Source organism: Macaca thibetana, chromosome 10, assembly GCF_024542745.1.
Source record: "Macaca thibetana thibetana isolate TM-01 chromosome 10, ASM2454274v1, whole genome shotgun sequence".
NCBI classification, from domain to species: domain Eukaryota; kingdom Metazoa; phylum Chordata; class Mammalia; order Primates; family Cercopithecidae; genus Macaca; species Macaca thibetana.
Window position 1 is genome coordinate 78,826,772 of NC_065587.1, and position 7,065 is coordinate 78,833,836.

Consider the following 7,065-nt stretch of genomic DNA (forward strand, 5'->3'; position numbering starts at 1 on the left):
AATAACCATTTGTAGGACTAGAGTCCATCCATCAGCAGTAACTGTTCTTACTCAACCTTGATAAAAGATTTGCAGATGAGTTGGGCTCTGTTTAAGTTTACTAGGCCTGCCACAACAAGGTAATACAAACTGGGTGGCATAAATGTAGTATCACAGTACTGGAGGCTGGTAGTCTGAGATCAATGTGTTCACAGGACCACGTTTTCTGAAATTCTGGGTAGAATCCATCCTTGCCTATTCCTCGTTCCTAGTAGTGGCCATCAATTTTTGGCATTCACAAGCTTGTAGCTGTGCTATGCCAATCTCTGCCTCAGTCATCACATAGCATTCTCCCTGTGGGTCTTTGTCTTCGTGTGATGTTTTCTTCTTCTTATAACAACACCAGTCACATTAGATGAGGGCCCATACTAATGACCTCATCTTAACTTGATTGCACCTGCAAAGGTACTATTCCCAAATTAAGGTCACATTCATAGCTACCAGGGGTTAGAATATCTACATATCTTTTGGGGAACATAATAACCCACGACAGGCTAATACTACTATATTCATTTTTTGGAGGTAGAAACTGAGGCTCAGAGAAACCAAGAGATGTATGTAACATCACTGTGGTGAATCAGTGCCACAGTGGCCCCAATATTTTTCCTGCCTCTCTGGATCTATCTATTGGTAGTACATTTCCCCACAGATGCTGGGCTTGGCCATGTGACTTGCTTCAGCCAATAGGACAGAGCAAGCATGATGCCAGCAGAGGCCTGGGAAGTGCTTGTGCATCAGGATTTCTCCTCTTGCATACTCTGGAACACCGTGACCATCAAGTAAATAAACCTAGGCTAGCCTGTTGAGTGATGCGTGACCATGTGGAGACAGACTCCAATCATTCCCATGTGACCATATGAAATCAGTCAGCACCAGCCAAACCTCCAGCTGACCACAGATGCATGACCAAGCCCCACCAAGATCAGGCAAGCTCAACCTGAATCAGCAGAACCCTTAGCTGATCCATAGATTCATGAACAATTATGAGTGAATGGTTGTTTTGAGCCACAAAATTTGGGAGTGGTTTGTTACACAGAGAAAACTGATACAGTTACATAGGTGTTAAATGGCAGAACTGGAACTTGTATTCACTTTGAGACCTGTTCATACACACAGTTCTGAATCAATGGGATGATGGTTCATAATTTTCCTGTTGGCCAAAACATGAGTTTCCCATGTGTCCACCAGCATCAGGCCAATATACAGAGTTTCTAACTATACTAACTTAAATATTTTTCCTTTCCTTCTTTTTTTCCTCCTTCTCTAAACTACGAATAGAAAGTTATGGGTTTGCCCTTTAATTGTATGCTTTCTGGCTTTGATGAAATTGACCAACATCTATGGTGTTAGCGGTGAAGTAAGCAAGAAAAGGGAGAAAATGAGGGCTCTGTAGGTGAAAGAACAGTCATCTTAGAAACCAGTCAATTGGCCCAGTATAACGTAGCATTTGCCTGCCTCAGATGTGTCCCAGGGCAGATAGAGAGTTTAATCCTTGCCCCTAACATATGAAATAGGCCACTGCTAGGATCCTCAATATATTTCTTTTTTTTTCTCTCTCTCTCTCTTCTGCAGGCTTATGGGTGGAATGCAAGCTATTGGAAGTATTTAAAGATGTGACCAAGGAAGCCATGAGAATTGGAAATAAGGCAGTTGTTTAGAGATGGTCTGATGTGATGTAAGGTGGAAGGAGGAAAGCAGATGAGGAAAGGAATGTGCAACTGAATCAATTAGCTATTACTATGTAACAAACCATCCCAAAACTGAGTGGCATAAAAGAACAACCATTTGTTATTTTTCATGAGCTTACATTTCTACTAGGAAGTTCTGCAAATCTGGATTGGTCTTGGCTGATCTTGGCAGGGCTTGTTCAGGCATCCACTCTCAGCTGCTGAATTAGCTGTCAGTTCCTGGTTCAGGGTGGCCTTGGCTTGGATGACTTGGCTCTACTCCATGTATCTCTCACACTCTTCCAGCAGGCCAGCTCAAGCCTGTTCTCTTGATTGTGGCAAGGATCCAAGAGAAACAGAGAAAGCCAAAATGTTCATGCCCTTTTTTGAGTCGCTGCTTTCAATGAGTTGGCTACTGTCTCTAAACACATCTCAGCCAAACCCAGAACCAGTGTGTAAGGTCACTAACCAAAGCTGTGGGTAAATGGAGGCATGGAAATCTGTAACCTTTAATGCAATCATCTACAATAACAAGCCAATGACCATGAAGCTGGACCAGAAATAGATTCCTGGGAGGAAGAATAGCAAAATGTCTGGAGTAAGAGGAATTGGGGTACTTCAGGGAACTCAGCAAACAGTGTGATGACAAAATGAAAGCACAGTCATGTAATCAGCACATGGGTAAATATTTAGGTTGGAGTCTGTGGTGACCCAGTCTGCAGGTAACCCTCAGCCTGGCCCAGCATTTCACTGCCCTCCTACTACTTACCCAGAAATGACTCTTCTGTATTGACTAAGCAAGAAAGAGGAAACTCTCCTGGAAGACACAAGGGCAGATCCAAGGTTTTCCAGAATGTGGTCTTAGGTCTGTAAATGGCTTTTGGACAGAGGCACGACTGAACATTTCCATGGCTTCTGTGACTTTAAATCACTATCACCTCTTGACTACGCACCTCTTGACTAATTTCTATTTCTTAAATTATAGAATAAGAAATGCTGATTCTAATGATAAAAACACAACAAATAATCCAAAAGTATATAAGATGAAAAATAATAGTGTGGGTTCTATTCCATTCTCCAGATAATAACAACTGCTCTCAATTTGGGCACTTCCTTTCTGTCTTTTTCCTGCACATGTATTTTTTGCATGTGTCCTTTGCATATTATTAACCAGGACTTGGGTAATGATGCCAACATTACAGCATCACTTTCTGACAGCCTGAAAGCCAGCCTTGTCTCTTCCTTGTTCAACCCTTGTGCCATTCTTCCCTAACCAGAAAAATACTCTACTTGGTAATGATTCTCTCTCTGTGTCTGTGAAAAATAACATGGGAAAGTCTAATGTGGAAATGCTGAACCAGGCTGGGCATGATGGTTCATTCCTGTAATCCCAGCACTTTGAAAGACCGAGGTGGAAGGATGGCTTGAGCCCGGGAGTTCAATACCAGCCTGGGTAACATAGTAAGACTCCCGTCTCTACAAAAAATTAAAATTAACCAGACATGGTGGCATATGCCTGTAGTCCTAGCTACTCAGGAGGCTGAGGTGGGAGGATTGCTTGAACCAGGAGGCTGAGGCAGCAGTGAGTCATGATTGTGCCACTGCATTCCAGCCTGGGTGACAGAGTGACAGCCTGTCTCAAAAAAGAAAAGAAAAGAAAAGATACAAAAGAAATGTTGAATAAAAAATATAGGTAAGAGGGAAACAAAAGGAAATTTAAAAATAAATATATATCAGTAGATAAAACATGGTAAAATGAACAATATGTGGAAAGTGTTGTAGTCTCTACATCTGGCCCAATATTTAATCTAAGAATCTAATGCAAATTTCTTACATCATGAATAAATATGGGTGATGGGCCTAGAGATCATTTTAATAATGAGCAGACTAAGTGAGGCCTCATACCTCTCATCTCCATGTGTAATCTAATTAATTGGGCCATTTCAGTTGCAGAACACTCATTTCCATAACTGTCTTCTACTTCAGAAGTGTGTTTCAGTTAGAATTTGATTTGGGTGCAGATGCCTATGATAGAAAATGCAAATGGTGACTTAAAGAAATGAAAGTTTATATTCCTCTCACATAAGAAAAATTTAAATTTAAATAGTGCAGGGCAGGTTTAGCACTCCATGGTGCCAAGAATACAAGCTCCTTTTATTTTGTTGTTCATGGCCTTCACCTTATGGCTCAAAATGGCTACTGAAACTCCAGACATCAAACCTGCATTCCAGCCTGCACAGTAGAGGAAGGAAGTAAAGAAGGGTAAAGACTCATTTTCTAAGGAAATTGCTTATCAGCCTCATACAACACTTCCTCATATACTGCATTAGCCCAATTTAGTCATATGACTGCTACACCTAGCTGCAAGGAAAGCTGAGAAATGTTATTCTTGTTCTCAGGGGAGATGTATGTGCCCAGCTAAAAATAAGGGGTTCTGCCACTAAAGAAGGGAAAGGGGATATTGAAGTTCAAGTAGTAATCTTAGACATATAAAGTCATCAAATTACATTCCCCCGAACCCTTTTGAGAAACTGTGTGCGTAAAGATAGATTATGACTGGGCACTTCAAACTTGTTTTAAATATACAATTGGCTGGGCATGGTGGGTCACACCTGTAATCCCAGCACTTTGGGAGGCCAAGGCGGGTGGATCACCTGAGGTCAGGGGTTTGAGACCAGCCTGGCCAACATGGCGAAACCCCCTCTCTACTAAAAATACAAAAATTAGCCGGGCATGGTGGCACGCCCGTAATCTCAGCTACTCAGGTGAGAGGCTGAGGCAGGAGAATCATTTGAACCTGGGAGGCAGAGGTTGCAGTGAGCCAAGATTGTACCACTGCACTCTAGCCTGGGTAACAGGGTGAGACTGTCTTAAAAAAAAATAAAATTAAAAAATGAAATAAAAATACAAATAAATATGTTATTTTTTTTCAAAGGATAGAAGGAGCATTGTTTAAGTTAAATAATGTAGAAAATTTTAAATGATTGCAGCCCAATTGATTTCCATATCCCCAGAAGCCTTCCCAACCCAGAGGCTTTCCCATAGAACCATGGGAAAAGATCTCAATTGCCTGCACTCTAGCTCTGAGATTAGACAGGGCTCTCTCAGCCCTTTAAAGGGGGAGAAGGGAGTTAGTTCTACTCCTTAGGCAGAGGGCCTCACCTGTGGCCAGTCAACCCTAGGTTCCGCATGAGTGAGAAGCAGAAAGCCTACTTTGCGTTGCCTCTACCTGAGGAGAAGAAGCCAGGTATGCTCTCAGATGGTTGGGGTAGTGCTTGGGAAGATGTCAGGAGGACCGGGAAGAAGTCTGAGAGTGATCTTCTCTTTGCTCACTGGCTTCTCAGCTAGAAACTGCTGGAGAGGAAGAGGGACATTATGGGCCTGCAGCAAACTCTCTCAGCCTTCAGTTTCCCAATGTATAAAAGGGGATGATGAAACTTGCCTCATAGATTCATTACAAGGGTTGTTTAAAAAACGTTTACCAAAGTGCCTGCCATACGCCTCCACTTAACGCAAACAAGTTCCTTTCTCTTCTTCCTTTTGTAATAACATAACCTGATTGTAAGAACATGTTTCCACAAGATAACATGATGAGAAATGTTTGGCAAGATGTTTAGAATTGCAATATGGTAGCTACTGGCCACATGTGGCTATTAAGCACTCCAAATGTGTCTGTTGTAACTTAGGAACTGAACTTTTAATTATATTTCATCTTAATTCATTTAAACTTAAATTTAAGACCTGATGCTTGATTAGTGTATTGAAAAATGTTTAAACATATTTGGAACAATTTGCGTATGTGAATTTCCTTTTTCAACTATAAATCTTACAAAATCTAAACACAGACCGAATATTCCAAATTAAAATTTAACATTCAAATTAAAATGTGCTATATGTAACAAACACATACAAGATTTCAAAAAATATATACTATAAAAAAGAGAATGTAAATGAACTCATTGATAATTTTTATGTTAATAACTTTTATGTTGAAATATGTTGGATATATTGGGTAAAGTAGAATACAATATAAAACTCATTTTTTCTGTTTCTTTTGACTTTTCTGATGTGATTATTAGAACATTTAAAGTTACATAAGTGGTTTGCATTATATTTCCAATGGACAGTGCAAGGATAGCAAATAATCATTTAGGTTGAGTCTTCTCATCAAACTGGCTAGTGATTTTGGCCTTGCACAGACATTTCATTAATTAACTGAGCACCTATTCTGAGCTGGGGATAAAGTGGAAGTTGAATCAGAAATAAGCACATAAGCAAACATTGTAAATAAGACAATTTCAGATAATTACCATAAGTAGAAGGAAGGAAATAAAGTAATAAATGAGAGAATAATTATCCAGAAATGGAGCTGGTTTCTTTACATGGGAGGGCAGGCAGAGAAGGCCTCTCAGAGCAAGGACATTTGAGTTCAGATTTGAAGGGTAAAGATGAGCTAGAAGTGCAAACATTTAGATGAGGGGAACATTTTACAGAAATATTAAGTGGTTGTGCTCAAGGCCAGTTAGCTAGCTGCTAAGTCAGACTAGTGTTATATACCCAGACTGATCTGTCTCTAAGTCTGTGGTCATATCCATTTGTGAGAGATGCTAATTTTCACTCTGACAAAATTGTTGACACTAATGAACTGCCCTCCCCCTACCCCATTATGTAGAACATACTTCAGCAGGGTATTGGTTGGGCATTTCCCAGTTAGATTCCTAAGAGCGGAAATCCAAAACAACAGTTCTATACAGGTAGGCATATGTCACATCTTGGAGAAAAGCATCCTTTCTACTCTTTTCAGTCTTTTGACTTCCTATGACAAGGACCAATTACAAATATTGCAGAGAATCAATGAAATAAAGAAATAATGGGAATGATTTCTGAGGACAGGAATTAAATAAGTGTATCTTTCCAAAGCTATGACTTATTGGGGTCAGAATAACAAGCTCCAGGAATAGAAATGACCTAATGGGAAAACAACAGCAATTCTGAAAGAGGAATAGTGGGGATTTGGGTGTAAGGGACAATCATGACAGTCCCATGGGAAGTTATTAAATCTGGAAAGGTAGCCATCGCTTCATGCTTCTATAGACCAGAAAAAAAAAATGGATATAATCAGCCATATTGAGTTACAGAATTTCATAGGCGAACTGATGATGGACTACCAATTTTTTCTTAGACTTAGGACCTCCAGTATTTTTCTTTAACTCTGGGGACTGCTGTGAAGTTACAAATATATGGTATGGAGCCATTTAAGCTCCAGATCTTGATTATTATTTTTTTTTTTCTGATGCTGCTGCTAAGAGTCCAGAAATCTGGTCAGCCTTTGCTTTACTTCATAAGGAGAGAAGAGGAC